Genomic DNA, 26,362 nt, shown 5'->3' on the forward strand with positions numbered 1-26,362 from the left:
CTTGCTATTCTTTGGAATTGTAGTAGACAGACTTAAAACCAATGAATTTCAGTAGAGGCTGTGTGATTTCATGCCTCTGCATCTCTGTTCATGTTCCATTCTCCTCCAAGAATTCCCTCCTTCCCATATTTGTTTAGGCAGCAGACATCTCAACTTTCATATGTCCCTCCTCTTTGTACTCTTGATGACCACCCCAGGAAGCAGTGACCACTTTCTTCTTGTGGCTACACATTATAATGACATCAGCTATACTTTATTGTACTTAGTATATGTGTCTGATTCTCTTTATTAGATTATCAAGCTCTTGAGAACAAAATTATTATTTTTCCAACTCAGACTTTATTTTCTTGGGCTCCAAAATCACTGCAGATGGTGACTGTAGTCATGAAATTAAAAGATGCTTGTCCCTTGGAAGAAAAGCTATGACCAACCTAGACAGCATATTAAAAAGCAGAGACATTACTTTGCCGACAAAGGTTCATCTAGTCAAAGCTATGGTTTTTCCAGTAGTCATGTATGGATGTGAGAGTTGGACCATAAAAAAAGCTGAGCACCGAAGAACTGATGCTTTTGAACTGTGGTGTTGGAGAAGACTCTTGAGAGTCCCTTGGACTACAAGGAGATGCAACCAGTCAGTCCTAAAGGAAATCAGTCCTGAATATTCGTTGGTAGGACTGATGCTGCAGCTGAAACTCCAATACTTTGGCCACTTGATGAGAAGAACTGACTCATTTGAAAAGACCCTGATGCTGGGAAAGATTGAGGGCAGGAGGAGAAGGGGACAACAGAGGATAAGATGGTTGGATGACATCACTAACTCGATGGACATGAGTTTGTGCAAGCTCTGTGAGTTAATAGCGAACAGGGAGGCCTGGCGTGCTGCAGTCCATGGGTTGCAAAGAATTGAACATGACTGAGCAACTGAACTGACATGTTTCTTGTTTGTTTTCTGAACAAATGAATGAATAACAGATTGAGGAGGCAGTGACTGATAAAGACATTGGGTGACTGTAGTAGCATATTAAGTCTGCTATAACAAATTACCATAAACTTGGTGGCTTAAAAAAACAGAACCTTAGTCTATTGTAGTCCTGGAGGCCAAAAGTCTCAAATCAAGGTGCTAGTAGGGCCACACACTCTCTGGAGGCTTTAGGAGAGATTCTTTCCTCTCTGCAGATCCTGGGGTCTGTAGCTTTTCCTTGGGTTGTGGCTGAGTCCCTTCTTCCCGTCTCTATTTTCCCTTTTTCTCCTCTTTCTCTTCTAAGGACGTTTGTCATTACCTTTGGGGCCAACGTGGTAATCTAGGATGATTTCATCTTGAGACCGTTAACTTAATTTCATCTGCAAAGAATCTTTTTCCAAATAAGTTCACAGTCTCAGGTAAACACACAGGCATAGCCTGTGGGGGCCACTCTTCAACCCGCCTCAGTGACTATGGGGAAGATAAGGATGGTATGCATAAACAGAAATAGGAAGGAGGCAGAAACTCCTCTTCTGCCCTCTGAATCCCATTTAATAACAATGAATAGAAGGTGGTAGGCACGCAGTCTCTTATTCTAGTTTTCTTTAAACCGGTTATCACCCACAGACAAACTCTTACTTCTTGAAAAAAAAAAAGATACGTGTATGTGTGCCTATGTTTTAGGAGGCATGGGTCAAGCACTAATATTCTCCTTTCTGCCTAAATTACACCAAATCCTCCTTAAGCTTCAAAAGAATAAAATAAAAAACAACAAAAAGCACAAGGGTCTCATCTATTAGTCTTTAAAAAGTAGCACTTGCTGAACTGATTTTTTGTTTTCTTTCACTTTACATTTGTCCTGAAAGAGAAGGAACTGTTTCATTTTTTTTGAATAGTACCAGGCCTTCTTCACCAATTAGACACTTAAATACTTTTGATGAAAATATTAATTTGTATTGGATGAGATCAAGGAAAGAAGTAGGGTTGGGATAAGCAGTTATGGAAATTATGGGGGTGGGAGACTGGGCAAAGGCTTGGGAATGCTGGTCCAGATTCCAGCCTCAGCACTTACTCTGCAGTTTGCACATGATCCCCCAGCACTGAAGCCAGGGTTTCCAGAGCAAACAGCTTTCATTTCCATTAGTGACTGACTTACGGCCGCCAAGATCAAACCTTTTCCTCTGACTTTGCAATTGAAGGTCGAGGGCTTTCTCATCTAGTCTACAGATATGGGAGAGCTCAGAAAAAGTGGAGAAGACAGAAAAATACAGGATGAAGAATCTATAGAGCTACATTTCCCTTTATTTTTCCACAAGACAGGAGAACAGCACAGGATACTGTAATTTGTCAAATCCCCAAACAAAACAAAACAGGTCTGTTGTTAATACTGACAAACGGTCACAGCTGCAGAAAAGTTTCCACATGAAATCTTTCAGTTCTAAATAGTCGTTTTGCAGTTTTATAATTGCTTTTCCAGGGTACTTTTTCCCCTCAGTGTTTATTCGTGCTAACTGTTTGTTCCGTGTTGCAAGGGCCCTCCTGTTAGTTAGATTTCTGACAGTGCTGCTTTCCATACAGTAGTTTTTAAATATTCTATTCAGTTTCATCAGTACATATATATCATTTCAATTGGCACAATAACTTTAGCAATGAATGTTTTAATTACATAGAAGAACTACTGTTATACTCCCTCACTGTACCCCCATTCTCAGCATTTGGGTGATACACCACCACCACCCACCCACCCCCCCGACCCTCAGAAGCTTGTGGTTAACTGTTGTGCCACAAATTAATGCAGTGAAGCTTGAAACCCAGGTTGTCATGCAGCTCAAATGTAGGCCAGGTGTTGAGACTTTTCCAAGTTTTTGACTATATTTTGGTTAAGTTAAATTTTCTTAGCTGGCTTGAATTGCTGTAAAAAGTGAGAAAGCCAGGCTGAAAGAACTGGTGTTTGATCATTTAAGGCTGAAATTTAAACCTCAAGTAAAACAGAATCCAAAACTGATTCAAAACAGAAAGAAAAAAGTTTTATGTGACTTTGCTGTGATGGAAACTGATGAGTTACACATTTTTACTGTTGATTCTTAGCTTGTCTTCCTCTTTTACCAGAATATATTCATCTCTTCAGGAGTAATACCATGTTACAATAAAACCACTTTCATTTTAACTGCATTTGTGATACTCAGACACATAGAGGTTGATGTTTAATTTTGCACTAACGAGAGTTTCCAAAGAATGGTGTATCAGCTTGTGAGATAAATGTTTAGCCCTTGTAAGAGAAAAGGAATCTCTGGGCCTTTGTAAAACACTTTACCAGCACAGAAATAATTTGAATATAAATAATTATAAAATCAAAATGACAGAGTATTCGTATCTGAAAGCAGAGTCCAAATTTTCTACTTGGCAAATTTTATAGACATTCAGAATTATTCAATATAAATTAAAGTAATAAACATTTAACTTAAATATCAAATAATTTTTATAATACTTTTTACAATGTGTTCACTTATTCAGATGAACTTTTATCTGAATTTGTAAGATATTACTGTCTTTGTACACAAATTTTCTAAAGATACACTTATTTACATGCATTTAAGCTATAATTTTACATATTTTATGGTACAGTTAAAGAAGGGAAAATAAACATATGAAAATGAAAATTAAACAATTCATTTTTAGGTATAATGTATTACAAATGGCTTCCCAGGTGGTGCAGTGGTAAAGAATATGCCTGCCTATGCAGGAGATAAAAGACATTTAGGTTCAATCCTTGGGTTGGAAAGATTCCCTGGAGTAGGAAATGGCAACCCACTCCAGTATTCTTGCCTGGGAAATTCCATGGACAGAGGAGCCTGGCAGGCTACAGTCCATGGGATTGCAGAGTTGGACATAAGTGAGCACACATACACACACACAGTATTACAGGTTCATGGTCAAAAATTAAGGAAATACAGAAGACTCTAAATAAAAACAAGACACTACTTCTAACTCTACCACTTAATAATAACCATTATTAAAATTTTTAGGATTACTTTTAACAGTTTTACATATATATTATCTTTTTAAAAAATAAATCAAGATTAACTAATGTGTCAATGCTGCTGTAACAACTGAGTATCCATATAGAGGAAAATAAATGAGCTTTGATCCATATCTCACTCCATACACAACAAATTAATTGAGATGGATCATAGACTAAACTTAAAACTGAAAACCAGAAACATAAAGCTTCAAGAAGAATAAAAGGAGTCTATGATCTTGGGACAAAAATTTCATGGAAACAACCCACAAAGACCATTAACCACAAGAGACATAATGTTTAATTGAATTGTGCAAATTTTCTTTGCTTGTTAGAGGTCATCATTCAGAAATGAGCAGACAAACCATAAACCAGGAAAAAAATATTCTCAGCACATAGGTGTGATAAAATAGTTACATTTACATCCAGAATATATAAAGAACCCCCCAAATCAAAAATAAAATAATACTATACAGTAACTATTGATGTATAACAAATCACTAAAGTGACCTGAAAGCAACAAACATTTATTATTTCATACTTTCTGAGGATCAGGAATTTGGGGGCAAATTAGCTGGGTGGTTCTAACTGAGTATTGCTTATGAGGCTGCAGTTAAAGTATTAGTTGGGACTGTAGTCAGAAGGTATGATTGAAGCTGGAGGATTCATTTTCAAGAGATGACTCATGTGGCTTCTAGCAAAAGACCTCAGCTCTTATGCTACATCAGCTTTTTTATAGGTTAATGTCCTTCTGATATGGCACCTGTCTTTTCCCAGAGTGACCAATCCAAGAGAAAGAGCAAGGAAAAAGTCACCATGCCTTTTATGTTCTGGTTTAGACATCCATACCATCAGTTCCACCATAATCTATTTATTAGAAGCAATAATAATTGTGCAATGAATCTGGACTTAAGATTTAAGAAGTTAGGCTTCACTTTTTGAATGGAGGAGTATCACTACAGACACATCAGAGAAGAAGATATATGTAAATGAGCAGTAAGTATAGGGACAAAAGTGGTCAGCTTCATTAATCGTTAGATAAATGCAAATTAAAGCCACTATAAAATACTATTCCAACCCACTAGGTGGGCTAAAATGAAAATGATTGGCAACACCAAATGTTGGAGAGGATGCAGAGCAACTGAAGCTCTCATCATTGCTGGCAAGAGTGTAAAATACTCACATACTTTGGTGAATTTCCTAGTGATGTCTTATAAAGTTTACACTTAACTCATTCCTCTTGTAATAGTTTCCTGAGAGAAGTAAAATATATGTCCACAAAAAGCATTAGACATGGGAATATTAAGTTTATTCATAAACACTTAAAACTGGAAACAGCCCAATGTCTGTTAACAGGGAGAAGGAAAAACAAATTTACACAGTAGAATTCTTACAAAATGCATATTTATACAATTGAATATTACTTAGCAATACAAAAAATGAACTCCTAATTTGAATCTCAAAATGTAACTATATAATGTAATTAATTATTAAGCAGAAGCAGCTAGACACGAAAGAACAAATATTGTATGATTCCATTTATATGAAATCCAAGAACTGATGAAACTAATCTATAGAGATAGAAATAAGGAAATTGTTGCCTAGTGACAATAGAGGAAAGGAATTGATTGGAAATGAGCAGGATAGAATCTTAGGGGGTGGATAAAAATGCTCTATTTCTTGTCTTGGATGATAGTTACAATAGTGTATGCAATTTCCAAAACTCATAAAACTGAACACCCAAGATCTTTGCATTTTATTGTATTAATAATGCTGTAATGAGATGATATAATGTTTTATTTACTGCTCTTTTGACTAAAATTACATTGTGTTATTCTATTTCCTTTATATTACTTTTTGAGAAAGTGTTGGGTGGCTACATATTGTTTCAGGATATTGACACCATGCAAATATAAGTATCATGATATGTATAAAATTATATATCATGATATGAATATACCAATATTGAATCTATAAATATTAAGATTAATCTCATATTTTGTAATAAGAATGAGTAAATTTTCTTATATCTCTAAGTATCTTGTTTTGAAGGTTAATGGTCTTTCATCATTAGATGTTTCTTACTGAATCTTTCCCTCTTCCTTCATTTCTCCTTCCCTGCCTGTCTCCCTCCCTCCCTTCCTTCCTACTTCCTCCTCCTCATCCTTCTTCTCTTTCTCTCCCATTTTGTGTGTATGTGTGGTTTTTTGGGGGGTTGGGGGGCATGCCACATAACTTGTGGGATCTTAGTTCCCCAACTAGGAATTGAACCTGACCCACGACTGTGAAAGCCCAGAGTCCTAACCACTAGGAAACCAGGGAACTCCCCCACTTTGTGTATTTTGCCTAACTTTTAATTTAAAAATACTTCAATTCTATAGAGAAGATGAATGATGAGTATCATGAAACGTGTATACCTTTCCCCTAGATTCACCAATTCTTAATGTTTTGCAACATTTGCATTGGATATGTGTGTGTGTGTAGGCACATACACTTTCTTAAGTTGCAGATGTTACTTCAGCATGTGAAAAATTCTGCAAAATCACAATAAAATGATTACTCTTAAGAAATTTAATATGATGCAATAATATTAATTATAGAGTGCTTACTCAAATTTTCCAAATGAGTCCCAAACTTTCCTTTATACTTTTTGTTGTTATTGTTTCAGGATCCAAAGATAAGGCATGTAGTTCTTTCCTTAGTTGCCTTTGATCTATTCTAGAACAAGCTGTCTACCTTTTTTTATTTGACATAACATTGATATTTTGAAGGATCTAAAATGATTGTTTTATAGAATGTTCCTTAGCCTAGATTTTTCTGATTAATTCCTCATAATTATTTTCAGGTTAAACATTTTTTGGCAAAAATACTATGAGTTATATGTATAATGTGTTGCATTATATAATGTCACTGTGTACCTTTACTGGTGAAGTTAAGCTTGATCCCTTGGCTAAGATATTTTCACCAGATCATTCTCTCTTAGAAACTTAACAGTAATCTGTAGGATGATCATATGAATATCATGTCCTCTAATAAGTGATAGTTTTAACTTTTGTTAGTGATCCTTACCTGAGACTCAGTTATTACAGTGATGGTTACAAAATGGAGGTTGTTCTAGTTCTGTCCTGTTTTTTACACTTTTTAGCTGCATTCTTTGGCATAATAATGCATATCTCTTTCTCCCTTCTATATTTTAGTACCATAGATTCTTTCTAAACAATTGTTTTATTTAATGTATTATACTCTCCTTTGGACCTTTTAGAGTTCAAATTGCCCCGAATTGGGCCAGTAGAGAATAGAGGTGATAATTTTAAGTCATTTTAGGTTGTTTTAGGTCATTCTAGGCTCCCCCAAAATTTCTTCATAGATTTTCTTTTTTTCTTGTTTTTTAAAGCTTTATTTTTATTTATTATTTTTGGCCGTGCTGGGTCTCCGTTGCTTCACGGGGGCTTCCTCTAGTTCCAGTGAGTGGGGGCTACTCTTTGTTGTGGTGCATCAGCTTCTCATTGTGGTGGGTTCTCTTGTTGCAGAGCACAGGCTCTAGGAGTACTGGCTTCAGTAGTTATGGCTCAGGGGCTCAGTAGTTGCAGCTCCTGGGCTCTAGAGTGCAGACACAGTAGTTGTGTTGCATGGGCTTAGTTGCTCTGCGGCATGTGGAATCTTCCCGGACCAGGGATCAAATCCTTGTCCCCAGCGTTAGCAGATTCTTATCCACTGCGCCCCCCACAGGGAGCAGGGACTACTCTCTAGCTGAGTGCTCTGGCTTATCACGGTGGCTTCTCGTGTAGAGCATCGGCTCTAGGGTGCACAGGCTTCAGTAGTTGCAGCACTTTGGGCTCAGTAATTGCGACTTCCGGGATGTAGAGCATAGGCTCAATAGTTGTGGCACACGGGCTTAGTTGCTATGTGGCATATGGGATCTTCCTGGATCAGGGATTGAACCCGTGTATCCTGCATTGACAGGTGGATTCTTTACCACTGAGTCACCGGGGAAGCTCCTTGTTACCTACCTTTGGTATTTTTCTTGAAAATCAATTTTGTTACCTTTGTTTTTAATGTCATTTGTTTGACAGTAAGTTTGTATAGTTTTTCAGTTTTAATAATATCTGTGTTTAACAACTGGCTCATCATATTTCCTGCCAAAGTTTAACAATTGGCTCTTAGAACAGGTACAAACCAACTTCAGTACCCGATCCCACTGTCTATTGCCAGTCAAGGTCTGAGCCTAACTTTTGAATTCAATATTAATTAAATGTCAATAAAATTATACTTAAAAACCAGATTGGAAAAATCTTAGCATATTTTTTTCCCCAGAGAAATCACTTTGTCAGCGAAATCAATTTCCTTCCCTCTTTTCCTTCTATGCTTGATGCTCTTAGTTTAGTAGTGTCAAAAACCATTAAACCATCTTCAATTTACTGAACTGGAAAGTGGGTAAGAACTTCAGGTAATTTGTGAAGGAGAAATGAAAGACCATTTAGGGACAAGAGGCCCTCGTGTAGCATCCTGTCCAGATATTCTGTAAGGGAACATACTCTTTATTGTGCCCAGCTTCCATCCCTTTTAGAATCAACTCCCCTTTTCCTGGTAAATGTCCTTCCCTGGTCTCAGCTCCCATAGTTTGTTCTTGGGCATTTTTGAACTGAATCTGGAAGAGTGATTCAGCTCTTCTCTGGAGGACAAGTATGATGAAACATGGGAGAAACTGGCAGGAGTTGTGTGACCAGATTTCCCCTCAAGTCTCAGTTCTCTTAGCACCATCGCGAGGCACCGCCGCATGTGCTCTGTGTGTCTCACGGTCTGAGGATGCGCCTCCGGAAAGTGAGATGAAGAAATTAGGGTTGAGCCCCAGACTGCGAGGCCCTAAACACTGATTCTTAAGAAGATAAACATAATCTGATTCAGCTCAGATCGACTTCATTAAGTGGTATCCTTGTGCAAAGAAGCAGTTTATATGCTGGGGGTAGAGGAGGAGAATCATATTTTTACCTTAGAGGATCTAGTGTAGTAGGAGAGAAGTGTGTGTAATCAAATACATATAAATAAATGGCGTGTCTTACTGCTTATCTATACAGTGAACACTTAGCAGCCATTTAAAATGATAATCTATATGTTCATACATTTGTGAAATACTACATAACTACTAAATCACATCTCTGAAGAGTATTGCTAGAGGAAAGAATGATTTTATGCTCATTACATACACACATATTATATATATATGTATATATATTCTACATATACACATATGCATATATACATATAAACATACATATACACAAAGCATGCATGTGTGCTAAGTCGCATGTCCGACTCTTTGACTCTATGGACTGTAGCCTGCCAGGCTCCTCTGTCCTTGGGATTCTCCAGGCAAGAATAGTGGAGTGAGTTGCTATGCCCTCTTCCAGGGAATCATCCAGACTCAGGGATCGAACCCACATCTTTTCTGTCTCCTGCATTGGCAGGTGGGTTCTTTACCACTAGTGCTGCCTGGGAAGACCGTCCAAAGCTTATATATGTATATAACTAAAATTAAAAAACATACATGATGGGGTGATTCCAATTTTACTTTTTTAAAATATATATACATAGGAAAAGGAAAGAAGGAAATACTATAAAGTGAGGAGTAGATGGTGGATTGTAAATGACTTGACTTCAACATTTTTTTCTGTTTTCACAATTTTCAAAATTTTCAGAGCGAGACTAATGTGACTGACACCAGTGCTCAAAATATTTTATTGTTGCTCAGTTACTGTAAGTCTTAATTTATACAGTGTATAAATCTTCTAGGATTAATACAAAATACCAGAGACTAGGTGGCTTAAACCCAAAAATTCATTTTTCACAATTCTGGAGTTAGAAGTCCAAGATCCAGGTGTCAGCAAGTTTGGTGTCGCCTGTGGCTTCTCTCCATGGCTTGCAGACCACCATATCTTGCTGTGTCTTTCCCCTCTGTGGTCACAGTGCCTTGTGTCTCTTCCTCATTTTATAGGGACCCTAGTCTGTTGGGTTAGGACCCCACTTAGAAGACCTCATTTAACCTTAATTACATTCTTAAAGGCCCTCTCTCTGAATGGAGTAACATCAGGGTTAGAACTTCAACCTATTGAATTTCTGGAGAACACAAGTCAGTCTATAACATGATTTCTAAAATGAACTCAAACTCAAAAAATTGATTCAAGATGAAACAATGAAAGTTCTCAAAGTAAAAGAAATTTTCATGTAGCTTATTTTAACTGGTGATTATTTTTAACATCTTTGTAGACTTGAAAATTAGTGTGTAGCTTCTAAATAAGTGTTTCCATCTCCATTTCCCATATCCACTACCCAAGTATTTTCTTAATTATATTGTCATCCGATTATGTGAGTACCAATGATATTATTGTTAAAATACGCCATACTTTAAAATATGAGTTTATGTTTGAAACTTTTTTTTTTACTTCAACACTTTAATTTTCTAAAACACAACCAGGTAAATTCTCTTCCAATTGAATTGATTTAATTACATTATAATGAATGAAATTTTACATTTAGACCTATGGAAATTCAGTCCTAATTATAAGAAGAATTTAGAAAACTTATTTTACCTGCCTTCTCAGTATAGATGGTGACCTGATGGTGACCAGTTTCTCTAAAATAAATGTGCCTGCACACAAATAAACATATATGTATGTGTGTATATACATGAGAAGTGTGAAAGTGAAAGTTGCTCAGTCGTGTCCGACTCTTTGTGACCCCATGAGCTATAGAGTCCGTGGAATTCTCCAGGCCAGAATACTGCAGTGGGTAGCCATTTCCTTTTCCAGGGGATCTTCCCAACCCAGGGATCGAACCCAGGTCTCCTACATTGCAGGTGGATTCTTTACCAGCTAAGCCACAAGGGAAGCCCATAGATAAAGCACATATTTTTCTCTGATTTAAAAGTAACATTTGTATGGGACTTCCCTGCTGGTCCAGTGGTTAGGACTCTGGGCTTCCACTGAAGGGGTCATGGGTTCTATCCCTGGTCAAGGAACTAAGATCCTGCAAGCTGCCCAGCCTAACCAAAAATAAAAATAAATTTAAAAAATTTTGTTCAGTGTAGAGATTTTAGAAAAAACAGAAAAGCACAAAGAAGAAAAGAATACACTTTATCCTAATATCCAGAGATATCTGATGTTATTGTTTTGCTATGTATTTGTTTCTGGCCTCCAAGATGGCATCTAACAATTCTCACCTCCCAACAGTCACATCCTTGTGTCGCCTCCTACCCTGTGGAATCAGACTGGTCAGTGTGAGCATTAAAATCACTTGAAAGTGACTGTGTGTGAATTCTGAGACTACACCATTAAAGAAACCACAGCTGCTGTTTTGTTCTCTTGAGAATCCAGTCACCATGTGTCGAGATACTCAGGCATCCCTAGAGAGGCCCAGAGGGAGAGGAACTAAACCCTCCCTCCAATAGCCAACATCAACTTGCCAGACACAGGAGTGAGCCACCTTAGCAGTGGCTCCTCCAACCCTGATCAGTCAGATAACTATAGTCCTGGCTAACATGTGCTTGCAGCCTCATGAGAGAACCTAGGTAAGAACTGCAAACTCTGCTCCTCTCAAATTCCTGGCCTATAAAAAGTGTGAGAGATAATAAGTGATTTTTGCTTTTAAGCCCTTAAGTTTTAGCATGATTCATTATACAGTAGATAAGTAGTAGAATATTCTTCTAGTTTTCTATTATATTTATTTTTTTCTTTTGACAAGTATTCATTGAACACTTGCTGCATGTCAGGGTTGACCCAGAGAAACAGAAAACAAGGGAATACATGTGTGTGTATACATACATGTGTGTATACATACGTGTGTGTGTGTGTGTGTGTGTGTATAAGATGTGTGGGTGTATTTATTATGAAAAACTGACCTACATATGCTCTCATGGTGGTCACTAGCAAGCCTGAAGTTCACAATACAGGCAGGCAGGAAGGAGAGGTCATGAGCAGGTTGGAGCCCTGCAAGCACAGGCTCAAGCTTGTCTGTAGGCAGCAGGCACTCAGGAAGGAAGATCTGGGGGAAGGGAGAGGAATTGGACTGCCAGCTGCTGTTTTGAAGTCTTTTAGCTCAGTGAAGTCGTAAGTTTTCTTTTAAAGGCCTTCCAACTGATGAAGCCAGGTCCCCTAGGGGTAATCTCTCTTTGGATTAATTTGAAGTCAACTGACTTGGGACTTTAATTGTATTTGCAAAATCCCTTCATAGAAGCACCTAGCTTAGTGTTGATTGAAAAACTCAGAGAGCAAGAGCAAGAGAGAGAGAGGAAGGAAGAGAGGTTTTTATTATGAGGAATTGGCTCACATTATTATGGAGGCTGGGGAGCTCTGTGATTTACTATCTGGGAGCGGGAGACCCTGGAAAGCCAGTGGTATAATTTAGGCTGAATCTGAAGTCCTGAGAACCAGGGGAACAGATGGTATAAAGCCCAGTCTAAGGGCTAGAGAAGATGAGATGAAGTGTCCCAGCTCAATCACTAAGGCAGAAAAAAGGGGCAATTCCTCTATCCTGTGCCTTTGGCCCTCGATGGATTCGATGATGCCCACCCACATTGGGGAGGGTAATCAACTTTGCTGAGTCTGTTAATTAAAATGCTGCTCTCATCCAGAAACTACCCTCAGACACATACCTGAAGTAATGTTTAATTTGGGCAGCCTGTGGCTAGGCAAGTTAACACATAAAATTAACTATCACAGCTGGTTTCTCTGGGCTTCCCCTGTGGCTCAGTAGTAAAGAATCTGCCTGTAATGCAGGAGACCCAGGTTCAATCCTTGAGTCGGGAAGATCCCCTGGAGGAGGATATGGTAACCCACTCCAATGTTCTTGCCTAGAGCATCCTGTGGACAGAGGAGTCTTTCAGGCCATAGTGCACAGGGTCACAAAGAGTCAGATGTGACTAAAGCGACTTGAGCATGCACGGACAGCTGGTTTCTCCCCATATTGTCACAAACCTGTTGGCTAGTTAACATGCTACTAGTTGACTAATTTTGTTTATTCAGATTCATATAACATGAACCAGTACATAATATCCTACGTCAGTTCTGTGTCTTCAATCTGTGACACGTATAGTTTTTTAGAAAGGTTTGTAGAAATGTTCATTCTGTTTTGTATACTGATTAATATATTTAAGTCATCAATACAGGGCTATAATAACTAACTTAAATCATCCTTAAAAATTAAACATTGTTCAAAGAAAGCAGTTTGCATTGTTTATTATCTATAGATTAATATTGTGTCTTACTTTTGCAGTGAGATTTTCTTCCCATTTTCAAAATATTTTCACATCCGTACCTTCCATGATTTCCACAGCATCCCTGAAGGTCAGTAGAGCAGTATACTAATATAAGACTTAGAAGGTACAAGAGTAAGGAAGACTGTTTCTATCTTAAGGAGTTGTTAGTCTTGTAGGGGAGAATAATATGTAAACAGATAGCTCTAAGAGAAGATTTGATGTGACAAGTCAGGTTATGACTAGCAGACAGGGATGGGTTTCGGGAACATGATGGCAGAAGAATCGGATTGAGCAAAGTTACAGAATATGCCTAAAATTCTTCACCTAGAGGGCATATAACCATGTTCTTGGCACAGGTTTGCAATGAAAAGTTGAGCCAGTGGAAAGTCATGAATGTAAATAACAAAAGAAATATTTGAGTCTGTGTCAAATAATATTTCTTTGCAACTAAGCAGAGAAGATATTATTTTACCCTGTGGGCTGCAGTCCATGGGGTCACAGAGAGTCGGACACGACTGAGTGACTAACACACAACCCTTCTAAGGTCTTGATTACACTATGAATTTTCTGTGGCTGAGAATTTTCATTGGGATTATTAATGACATTGAGTAACATTTGATTTGGGAGAGGACTGATATCGTTTAGTATTTGAAATATACTTATGATTATGTTCATTAATGAAATCTTTTAGTATTTGAAAACCTATGAGGCTGAACACAAGTGGAGCAGGACCAGAGAGAAAATAATAATGGCAGGAGTGTGGAGCTTGCTGACCAAGCTCAAGACAAGGCCTGAAAATGTATTCCTGGCCCTGGAGTGGCTGACACTACCAACATGCCTCTGGTGGAACCACAGTGCCTGCTCCTGGGACTCATCGTGCAAGCACTAGCAGACAAGAGAGTGCATTTCTTCCAGCAGGGTAACTGCATCCACTAATTGTAGTCAGTGGAGCCTACCATCAACAGGAGCGATAAATAGGCAAGCCCTGTCCTCTCTGTGGCAGGCGAATGAAACTAGTGGTCATTTACCTTACATATTTATCTTTTAAGAGGCATTTTTTGTTCTCCAATTGTAGCTAAATACTATTGTCAGTAAGTCAGAGTACTCTTGTCACAATATGCTAGAAACCTCTCACTCAACATGGTGGTTCCTCTACTGCTATTCTGAGGTGTTTTATGGGCACTGTTTTCTTAGATTGTGCTCAGGACTAACCCCATCAAATCAATGCATGTATACATGTATACACATATGTATATGTGTGTATGAATGTATTAATATGTATATGAAATTCCATCACAATAAAACTGGTTAGGTTGTAGATCTCTATGGGATGAAACTGTTTTGACAGCTTGCTTATTTCAAGTATTCTTTCCTTTAATATCTTAACCTTCCATAAACTTAGACTTTCTTAGATCTCAAAATACATAAAAGGTTATTTCTAATATCTGAAAAAATAGTTATTCTTGAAACTATTAATATTCAAAGGAAAACCATGAGGGAAATATCCAGAACTTAAAGGAATGCTCTGTCCTTTTTTTATATAAGTGAGTGAGTGAAAGTCTGTTATGTCGGACTCTTTGTAACCTCATGGACTGTACAGTCCATGGAATTTTCCAGGCCAGAATACTGGAGTGGGTAGCCATTCCCTTCTCCAGGGGATCTTCCCAACTCAGGGATCGAACCCAGGTCTCCCACATTGCAGGTGTATTCTTTACCAGCTGAGGCATCAGGGAAGTCTTTATATATATATATATATAAAGGACTTGAATAATAAATATAGGTAATTGCATAATAGAATTCAACTAGATGAATCAAGAAAGAAGCCTTTTATTTCATGTGTGTGTTACCTTAATTTAGAAACCCTTAATTAACTTGAATTCAGTAAAGTGAAATTGTAAGGAACCATATTTGCTTTCTTAAGATTTCTCTACAAGAAGAAAGACAAATCATAGAAATGGGCAGGCTGCATGGTGATCCAGTTGAGAAAAGAATGTGACCTCACCATACTTCTGCTAAGAGTCTGTGAGTAGATCTAAAATTCAAACAAGAAAAAGCAGCTCATTTCAAAGACTTTAAAAGGCAACAGAATAATTGCATGATATTTCTTAGGATCAATGTAGATTAATATCAGTATGTCATATTTTCCCACTTATATCTGCACAACCAGTTAATTGTAATTGTCATCAATGACTCTAAGGCACTGTAACATTTTCAGTCATAAAAGGGATTAAAGCAGCAATTTTTACTCTGTTTGCTAAAGTAGGAAATCTATTAGAAAATATTAGAAAGATTATCAGCTATTAAGTTTGAAACAGAAAGGGATTTCATTTAAGTCCCTCTGATGTCTTCATTATTTCAAAGTTCTTGTTCCTCTAACTTTAGAAAATCACTGCGTTAACTTTCCATTTTGTTTAAGTCTAGGTATTGCTACTTCTAAAATAAATTTCAGTAGCTAAAAGCTTAATCTATTTAGGAATTACTAGAACGATTTCCTGAAATTCTGAAAAAATTAAAAGTTTCAAAATAAGAGTCTTGTGGATTTAATCACCTTTCTGCTCCCAAATTAATTATACATGTAGTCAGGATCAAATGATCATGTATATACTGTATGTATTTTGTTTGTTTGTTTTTACCATTATCAGTGCTAATTCACTCAACAAGGGACATCCCAAATGTGTGGAAAAAGAGCCAGACATCCCATTCTAGATTTGGTGTGAATGACAGGTTTGACAGGAAGAATATGATTTACAAATTGAAGAACAGAATATCAAAGTGAGTAGATATTTGAAAAAACATTTAAAATATACTATATAGAAAGCTGATGAAAATATTGTATTAAAAATAGGAGCTCTCTCTTTAGTTGATTTATGTGGTCTGTATTAGCTTTCTAATTTATTTTTTAATTGGAAGAAAATTGCTTTTCAAAATATATCATTATTTTATATTCTATAGTTCTGTGGTAATCTTCTGTTCTCATGGGCAAACTCAGTATAAAATGTGCACTTATTGGCAGTAAATTCCATCTTCCTCTTACACCAGAACTATTTAAAACTAACCAATACATTCCAGATTTTAGGTATATGTGCTGTGTGCTTAGTTGCTCAGTCATGTCCGACTCTTTGCAACTCCATGGACTGTAGCCCACCAGGCCTTTCTGTCCATGGGGATTCTTCAGGCAAGAATATTGGAGTGGATTGCCATGCCCTCCTCCAGGGGATCTTTCCAATGCAGGGATCAAACCCAGATCTCCTGTACTGCAGGCAGATTCTTTACCATCTGAGCCACCAAGGAAGTCCTTGTATACTGAAGTTGGTAGTCTATACCTTCTCAGGGGATCTTCCCGAACCAGAAATCAAACCAGGGTCTCCTTTGCAGGGTGAGCTACCAGGGTAGTGGTTATTTTTCCCCACAAATTAATTATTTTTGTAAAGATTCTATAATGTTTCCTTCTTATTGTAAGTATTGTGAAAGCATGCATAGAACCTGGCGGATCTTCCCTCTAATGAAGACCATTTTCTGCTGGTGATTAACTTGGCATCATCAAGCCTTTGGAGAAGGCAATGGCACCCCACTCCAGTACTCTTGCCTGGAAAATCCCATGGATGGAGGAGCCTGGTAGGCTGCAGTCCATGGGGTCGCTAAGAGTCGGACACGACTGAGTGACTTCACTTTCACTTTTCACTTTCATGCATTGGAGAAGGAAATGGCAACCCACTCCAGTGTTCTTGCCTGGAGAATCCCAGGGATGGCGGAGCCTGCTGGGCTGCCATCTATGGGGTCGCACAGAGTCGGACACGACTGAGGTGACTTAGCAGTAGTAGCAGCATCAAGCCTTTGGGTTCAGTTTCCTGATCTGGGAATTGAAGTCATTTACAATGGCTAGTTGCTAAAGATCCTTTTTATGATTCTATAAGGACAATTATTTTTGAAATTTTCTTTTAAAATAAGAAATATTGGAAATCTCAGATATTTTAGTGTAAGAACTTCAGAAAATAGGGATCGGGAAGATATTAATGGATGTTACCCTAAGATACACACTTTCATCATAAAAACATTCACTCAGAACTAGGTAAAATGAGTCTCCCAGCCTCAGTATCTGCATGTGTTTTTTTTTTTTTTTTTTTGGTTTTAACATGGTTTAATATGCTGTTGTGCCAGCACTAACAAAATGAGTTTTCAAGCAATAATGTATCCTCTAAGGAAAAAATTAAATGCCGATTTTGTCTGTGTAGGAAGTGTGTAGGCAGGACTCTCAACTTTCAGGAAAATTTCTGTCTTCATAGATATTTTTCAGCTACTCTTTGAATTACTTCCCTGAGAACAAAGAAAGGACTATGAAAATGGAGTTGTCACAGGACTTGCTTGATGGCAGGGGTGATCTGTGGCTGCCTCCACCTTTGCTGGAATTGAGAGCAGAATCTGAGAGGAAGACAGAGGTGATGTCACAGTGGGGCTGGGGAGGCAGTGGGAACAAAACCGCTTCAGAAAATTGTCTGATTGACCAGATCTGCGCAAAAGACCCCAAATAGCCAAAGCTGTCTCGAGAAAGAAAAAAGGAACTGGAGGAATCAGGTTCCATGAGGGCTATTAAATTGTCGACACCTGTTGTAAGTTGAATGAGTGCCACCAAAATTTGTCTGTTGAAGTCCTAATGCCTAGCACCTCTGGATATTATTTTATGTGGAGATGGGATCTTTACAAAGTGTAATCGGGTTCAAGGTCTTTAGAGTGGGCAGTTAATCCAGTATAACTGGTGTTCCTATAAAAGGGGGAATTTGGAAACAAAGACATATACAGGGCGAATATCATGTGAACATGAAAAAGGCCAAGGAGCAAGGCTTGGAACTGATCTTTCCCTCATACCCCTCAGAAAAAAACAACCCTGTCAACATCTTGTTTTTGGATTTCTAGCCTCTGGAATGGGGAGATAAAAAATTCCTGTTGTTAAAGTACTCAGTTTGTGGTACTTTGTTCAGCAGCCCTAGCTAAATAAAACAACACCCAACCTGAATAAATTTTAAGGAATAAGTAAGTAGCAGAAATTCTGATTTATATGAGTCATTCAACAGAGTAAAGTGAAATTTTGTTTGAAATGAAATTGAGAGTTTTTGTGATTTTTATTTGTGGTGAAAAGAATTTTACTAAAAACAATTGCATTTATATATTCACACACATGTTATTTTAAAAAGTTAAGCTATATATAAATGTACAATATAAACTGAGAGTCAACACTCTCTTCCTCCAGTTTTAATCATCTGCTTCATGCTGTTTGAAATCTAGCATTGTGTTTGTACAGTGCTGGATTCTTAATATTACAGTGTACAAACTTGAATAAAATTCTAGTCCAAGAGTAGAGTTTTGCTTAAACATCACATTTAGAGTCTGTGCTGTGGGACTATGTTGTAAGTTGAATCTTACACTTCTTTTATTGCAGCACCATGGATAGGCTGTAAAGTAGTTAGGCTTGTTTTTTAAATTCTATCCTATGTCACATGTTTAAAGTTTAGTATATTACCAACCAAGGGTGAATTTTTCAGAATCACCTATCATTTGAAGTTTTTCCTGACTTTGTTTTGTTTACTGCTTAAAATATTGTTATTTTAAGTAGAATAACTGAATATGTTTTATTAAAGCTCTTTCCTAGGAATCAGTAATAAATAAATAACAAATCAATACCCACCTTCTATGAAGTTTGAATCAGTTATAGCAGAGTGATACCCTTGTGATGGAGAATTCAGTGAATCATCAGCTCTCCTACTTGATATAATAGTGCAGGACTTGAGCTATATGAAAACCTCTGAATAGACAACACATATATTACAAAGTCCACATAAGAAAGCTCAAAGCTTTGTTGGCAGACATGTCTGAGTCCTCAGCTGGTGTTTGTGTACTCATGGTTTGTATGGAGTACCAACAACTTTTCTTGGTATAGTTCCTAAGTTCAAAGCAGAGAAACAGTAATAAAAAGAGGGCACATTTTACTCCTCCCATGCACAATGACCAGATTCAGAAGGAAAATTTAAGCACTCACTGACTTGCAGGGAATTGCAAACTATAAAATGCTACAGTAAGTTGAAAACAATTGCCTGGAGTCATTTAATAACAGAGAAAAGAGTTCTTTAGGTTTTGAGGTCATTTTTATATTAGAGTGTGATATTATAATTGATGCTCAAAGTGGCCTCAAGGCATTTTGAAAAAATGTTTCTTGTGGTCAATATTCCATATTTAAGGTAGTAGTTGTTGTTCTGTAGCTCAGTCATGTCTCACTCTGCAGCCCTATGGACTGCAGCATGCCGGGCTTCCCTGTTCTTTGCCATCTCCCGGAGCTTGCTCAAACTCATGTCATGTAGAAAGTTGTGTAATATGTTTAAGAATGAATTCCATTTAAAATTGTTAAAATATCAAAACGATTTGGCATTTACAGAGGGAAAGATTTGTAATACGAAAAAAATTTGCTGTCTACATAGTTGAGGTTTTATTAGTATACCAATTAAAGTATTTCCTTTGCTTAGATGCCTCTATTTATGATTGTGCCTTAACTTACTGGACCTTTATATGATATATAGAGTGTTTACTCCACTGGTTGAAAATAAAATGAAGTAATACTTAAATCTTTGTGGAAAGTGTTAGTCACTCAGTCGTGTCTGACTTTGCAACCCCATGGACTGTAGCCTGCCAGGGTCTTCTGCCCATGGGATTTTCCAGGCAAGAATACTGGTGTGGGTTGCCGTTTTCTTCTCCAGGAGATCTTCCTGACCCAGAGATTGAACCTAGGTCTCCTGCATTTCAGTCAGATTCTTTACTATCTGAGCCACCAGATATCTTTGTAGTACTCATATTTATTTAGGCACGTTGAAGTGTATTGTATCAGAATAAGGGATGCCTACCATATCAGCATACAGGAGAAGTTCACCAAGATGAATGGACTTCAAGTGAAGAGACTTTATTAAATGTATATCTCTCATTGTTGGAGCTCTACAGCTAAAAGAGAAACAAGAGACCATAAACAAGGTGGTGTACTTAGGCAATTTTACAGATACCTCCTTTTCCTCAGCATCAGATCAATTGGTACACTATTTTTCAAGTTATATTCAAATAGTCCAATAATGTTGATTTAGGATTGAAAAACAAAGGCCAAGACCATATCAGATGAAGTTCTCAATATTGTAATTAAACGAAGGCAGTATTTGTCATATTAAACAAAGAAACGGTCTTATAAAATTTACCCCAGGTTTTGAACAAGGGGCTTACACTTGCCTGCTCTTTGGTGATTCCGTGATAACACGTCTAAGTGTTAGGTGCTCCATGCTAACAAAGGAGAACAGCTTATTTACAACAGCCTTGCAGGCAGAGGTCTTTCAAAGTTCATATCATCTTTCCTTCCCAAGGAGCAATTGCTTTGCACATATGCTCTACAAATACCAAATACAAGGAACCTGGTTTTTAATTACAAAGTAAAATATCATTCTAAAGTTGCATAATTGGTGGTTGCCTTTTGCAATGCAATGAACATAAGGGAACCTGACATTAAATCTTTGATGTGTTGCCATGACATTTTCTGAAATTTTATTTTATGCCACTTTTAAGCTGCAAACTATGTTAAATTTGAATTCTTTGGTGGGTAATAGAGTGATGCAAAATTATAGAACCTAACTCTGATGTTGGAATGTCTAGGCCCACAGAGTGTATATTTCAGATTTTAGAAAAAAAGTAGATACAGAAATAGAGACACACTGGGGTCTTTATTCTCTCCTTATAGTAGTTCCATGTTTTTCTAGATATAGAGGCCATTTAGTCAGGGAGGGATGTCTCTAGCTTCCCCTTTGCATGAAGGGAAACATAATAGAGTGGAGAAAAAGACAGTGGCAATCAGTGTCACCACAGTTGAATGTGCAGGCCACTGAAACTGAGAGAGAAATGTCACAGACTATATAGTGTGTATATAGGTATGTGCAGGGGGTGGGGGTGGGGAACTGGTTTCAGGACTTCCTGTGGATAACAAAATCCACAGATGTTCCAGTCCCTTAAGTAAAAGGGTGTACTGCGGTTGGCCCTCTGGATCCACACATTCAACCAAATGCAGTATCCTTGGATGAGGGGACCAACTGTATTCCTCCATGTTGCAGAGTTGCTGGAGGAAGGAGCAGGAGCTATAGTAGGAGGATGTTGCTCTGGTTCTCTCTTCCAAAGTGCCTTTTGGAGTAAATATTATTTGCTTAGCAGGGTTCAGTACCACTGCAAATGTTGGCACAGCCCCATACAAACCAGAGGATATTAAACACTAGTTTTTCCCCTCTCCACATCTGCATTTTCTACACCTGCAACCTTTCTTTGTTCCTTACCCCGCAAAGATCTCTGACATTCCGAAAAGTGAAGAACCCAAATCTTAGAACTGAAAGACACTTTTCAAGGCATCTTCTGTTCTATCAGTGAGAGAGGAAAAGGCAATTAGGTATCATAATTATAATTTGGGCTTATACAAGTAAAACCTAATATAAAAAGCGGGATCATACTACTTGAAATGATTTTCAAAGGTTCAGTATGGTCCCAATGCCTTTGACGTCTAAAACCCCCAATACCAGCTAACCATGACACAGTAAATTTAGTAAGTGAATTGTAACTATTTTGTAGATTATTTTGAGCATGGTTGTTACAGAGACTTTAAAAATTGATTGTCTTGTTTTTAAATTTCACACCAATAGTTCATTTATGCACTTTAACTCCAACAGTCAGCTAAATGTCTGGAAATAAATTCTTATTTCTTTCTTCAGCCCCACCTAGATTGTTCTTGCCTTCCCCCTACCTGTCCTGACCTTCAGAGTGAGTCCAAAAGGTCAGTGTCCATGGGCTTATCTCCATGAGACCTCAGTATTATAATTTTGATTGAGCTTTTACTCATTTTCTTATATTTCACTGTGCCTAACAGTGTTTTGCACATAGCAATTGTTAAACATTTGCTGACCTCAGTTAACAGCTGCCCTCTTACCAACCTTAAGATACAATTTAGAATTTTTTTAGGATCAGGAACTAAGTCATCTGCTTATTGACCTCCTCCTACTCCACAATGATAAAATGCATTCTAAAATAGAGAGACTGAACTGACTTCAGTGCTTTGCTAAGAACTACGTACAACAGTATGCTAAAATTACATACAATAAACTGAATCACTTTGCTGTACAACTGAAACTAACACAACACTGTAAATCAACTATATTCCAATGTAAAATAAAAATTAAAAAGAATTCATTCAATAGCTAACATTCAGATTTTCCTGTATATCAGGCACAGCAAGGTCACTGTGCTGAGACTTATTTTGTGTGTGTGCTAAGACTTCTATAATCATGATCTTACTTATAGCTCATAATTTTGTTAAAATAGGCAACAACATTACCCCATTGAGACCCAGATTCATTAAGGGATTTGCTTAATGCTTTTCAGGTCATTAATGGCAAAGACTTGAAACCACGCACTTGACTGATTCTGTTGTGCCTATTCAAGCACCCAAAGCAAATCAAGAAGTAGGAAGTACTAAGAGAGGTTTTAGTGCATGGTTGAACAAACAGGTCATTTTGATCTTGTAATACTTTTTAAAAAAAGGATTGTAAATCCAGTAGTACGTCTATACTGCTAGGTACATAGCGGTGTGTAAGCATGCATGCTTAGTTGCTCAGTCAAGTCTAACTCTTTGCAACTCCAGAGACTGTAGCCCGCCAGGCTTCTCTGTCCATGGGATTATCCCAGCAAGAAAACTGGAGTGGGTTGCTACTTCCTCCTTAAGGGGATCTTCCTGACCCAAGGACTGAACCTGTGTCTCCTGCATTCCAGGCAGATTCTTGACCACAGAGCCACTTGGGAAGGCCCAGCTACATAGAAACCTTGTGGAAATATTAAACCATCTTCTAAATATGGCGTTTATGGAAACATGATATTTTAATTCAATTTTTAGTCTAAGAATTATGTTTCATTTGTATCAAGTGCTGTAATTGACAAAGTATTTTCATATATACTATGTTATTGGATTCTTACAGCTGTTGAGTTCAGAGACTATATATTATCTGGTTTTACCGTAGAGGATTTGAGTTTAAGAAAGTTGAGATAACTTTCTTCAAATCATACAGCAAGTAAATGTGTAAGAATTAGTTCTTTTTATCACTATAATGATTCTGGAATATCTCAACATGTAGTAATATCTCAACATATATGTGCATTTGTAGTCAAGAGTAACCTACTAAAAGTGATTACAATTTACTACTACTAATAATAGCAACTTTACCATTTGCCATCAAGAATAAACTACTAAAAATTTTTAGTTTACTGATAACAATAATCACCATTTTCACACAGGTTGAACACATGAAATGTCATCCAAACCAGGACCCTCTGAGAATGACAAGTGGCAAACTAATTGGGAAGTTGAGACAACAATCATAAATGGGACCAGCTCAAGGAAAGAGGGATGTGTGATTCCCCAATTGAAACAGCACCTGTCTTGTGCTGTCCTATTCTAAACAATTTGCATGGATTAATGCAGGAATTATACATATTTTTCAGATGAGCATTTTCTGATGTGTTTAAGGTCACACAGCGTTCATGGATTCTTTTCAGTGCTCTGTGCTCTACTGAATCCCTTTGCTTGCTTAAAAGTAGGGGAAGGGAGAGCCAAGGCCAAAAAAATAAAGACCTGGCGAAAGGCAGGCAATGCTTATGAGAATTTTGTAGCTGAAAGAGACAGCTAGTTGTTTTCTAATGCTAGTGGCAGAGTTGGGGAAATAGTTTGTGGGAAAGTGGAAGTGTTAGTTGCTCAGTAGTGCCCTACTCTTCAACCCCATGGACTGTAGCCTGCCAGGTTCCTCTGTCCATGGAATTCTCCAGGCAAGAGGACTGGAGTGGGAAGCCATTCTCTACTCCAGGGAATCTTACTGACCCAGGGATTGAACCCAAGTTTCCTGAATTGCAGACAGAATCTTTACCATCTGAGCCACCAGGGAAGGCCCTGGTATGGGGGAAGCAGTGGCAGTTAACTGAGGAAGTATGGATAATATATCAACAATCTTGCTGGTTACTGTGTTGTTTTTTTTTAATTTTTGGCTGTGCTGGGTCTTCATTGCTCCGTGGGCTTTTCTCTAGTTGTGGTGAGTGGGGGCTACTCTCTAGTTGCGGTGGTTGGGCTTCTCATTGCAGTGGCTTCTCTTGTTGTGGTCCCTGGACTCGAGAGCACCGGGCTCAATAGTTGTGGCATACAGGCTTAGTTGTTCTGAGGCATGTGGGATCTTCCCTGATCAGGTATTGAACCAGTGGCCGCTGCATTGGCAGGCAGATTCTTTACCACTGAGCCACCAGGGAAACCCCTTGCCAGTTATTGTTTTTTTTAAAATTATTATACATTTACACACATTAAAGATGGTTTTGATGTACTTGGTACTCTTGGATAATTATTTAATGACATGTGAACAATTAGGTGAACTCTAAGCAGTTGACTTTGTTTCTAGGTAAGATGGGTGAACCAATCAGGATTAGTTTGTTTTATTAATTGGATCCAGCCTGGGATAGATCCCAGTTTTTCACTGTGAGAAGCCCTCTGGCTTGTCTTGCTTCTGCTGAGGCTAAAGTTTGTTTGTTTTTCCTAAGTGGGTGTCATCTGTGTGAAGTCCTGGACCCTTTCTCTAACTACATTCCTTTTCTTCTCTGCTCTATCCCCTCTTAGTTTGTTGAGAGAAGTCTGTTGGCATTCCACTTCACTTGTCAGGCTGCATATAAAGGCAAAGATTGGAGATCTACAAGTGAAAAGAAATATTTCAACAGACAATGCCTGGTACTTTCAATCTGATCACTTGACAAACAAGCAGATGCTTTCTCTATTGTACGGATGACCTCATCAGGGAAAGTGGATTAAGCTCTGGATCACTCGACTCAGAGCCATCCTCCAGCACTTCTCAAATCACAGGCCTATTCTTCTGCTCTACTCTTCCCTTAAAAAAAAAAAAAAAGGACAATTCTAAATAACATTCATCTCATTAATTAAAAAGACAAGTAAGTAAGTATTTATACCCGTAGTTGAATGTAAATAATGTTTCAGTAAGTATGAATCATTAAATTGCTTTCACAGTGATTTTAGAGCAAACTCTATTTGGGGCAGGCATTATGCTAGAAATTCTTTCATGGCTTATTTAATTTTCACAATATTCTAGAACTGCTTTCCCCTTTTTAAACATAAGATAAGCACTGGTTAGAAAGATTACATAAGTTGCTAAAGATCAACAGTAAAAAAATCTGTTTACAGCTAATCAGTTGGCTTTGACTGATACAAACAGTGTAGGTTTTTGTATTACAAAGGCACTAAAGACAACACATGACATACAGTTGCATTTCATTATCAGTCATTAACTCCACCCTCTTCCAGATTATCTGGCAAAATATGCCATTTAAAAGATAGGAGCCCACTTTTCCAGAATGACCTGCCTTTTCTATTTTGTTCTTGTTGATCACCTAACAAAATGAAAAAGGAATGTACCTTGTCTAACAACATATTTTAAAACAATGTCTTTCACTGTTGTTTTTAATGTTTTTTCCTTTTCTTCTTTTTTTGCAGAACTCTCTTGCTTAAACATCTATTAAAAAAAATTAGCATTTAACAGATAAAGGACTTCACTGGTGGTCCAGTGGTTAAGATTCTGTGCTTCCACTACAGGGAGCACAGGTATGATCCCTGATTGGCCACAAGACATGGCCAAAAATAAATAAATAAGTAAAATAATAAAATAAATGAAAACAGTATACCAGTTGTAAGATCAATTTATACTATTTCAGTTCAGTTCAGTCGCTCAGTCGTGTCCGACTCTCTGCGACCCCATGAATTGCAGCACGCCAGGCCTCTCTGTCCATCACCAACTCCCGGAGTCTACCCAAATCCATGTTCATCGAGTGGGTGATGCCATCCAACCATCTCATCCTCTGTCGTCCCCTTCTCCTCCCGCCCCCAATCCTACCCAGCATTAGGGTCTTTTCCAATGAGTCAACCCTTCGCATGAGGTGGCCAAAGTATTGGAGCTTCAGCTTCAACATCAGACCTTCCAATGAACACCCAGGATTGATCTCTTTTAGGATGGATTGATTGGCTCTCCTTGCAGTCCAA

At 37.8% G+C, this 26,362-nt stretch overlaps 1 long non-coding RNA gene across 1 annotated transcript in view; it reads left to right on the forward strand.

Annotated features, from left to right (window-relative positions):
• Nucleotides 1–26,004, forward strand: part of LOC145521252 (uncharacterized) — a 74,050-nt gene extending 48,046 nt beyond the window's left edge. Inside the window, exons 4-8 of the long non-coding RNA XR_014065267.1 lie at nucleotides 13,248–13,318; nucleotides 15,152–15,252; nucleotides 15,873–16,002; nucleotides 23,575–25,260; nucleotides 25,820–26,004. This is a non-coding gene — a long non-coding RNA (uncharacterized LOC145521252). The remainder of the gene's footprint in view (nucleotides 1–13,247; nucleotides 13,319–15,151; nucleotides 15,253–15,872; nucleotides 16,003–23,574; nucleotides 25,261–25,819) is intronic.
• Nucleotides 26,005–26,362: the final 358 nt, after the last annotated feature.

Source organism: Giraffa tippelskirchi, chromosome 9 (genome assembly GCF_054371585.1).
Source record: "Giraffa tippelskirchi isolate mGirTip1 chromosome 9, T2T-mGirTip1v1.2.pri, whole genome shotgun sequence".
NCBI classification, from domain to species: domain Eukaryota; kingdom Metazoa; phylum Chordata; class Mammalia; order Artiodactyla; family Giraffidae; genus Giraffa; species Giraffa tippelskirchi.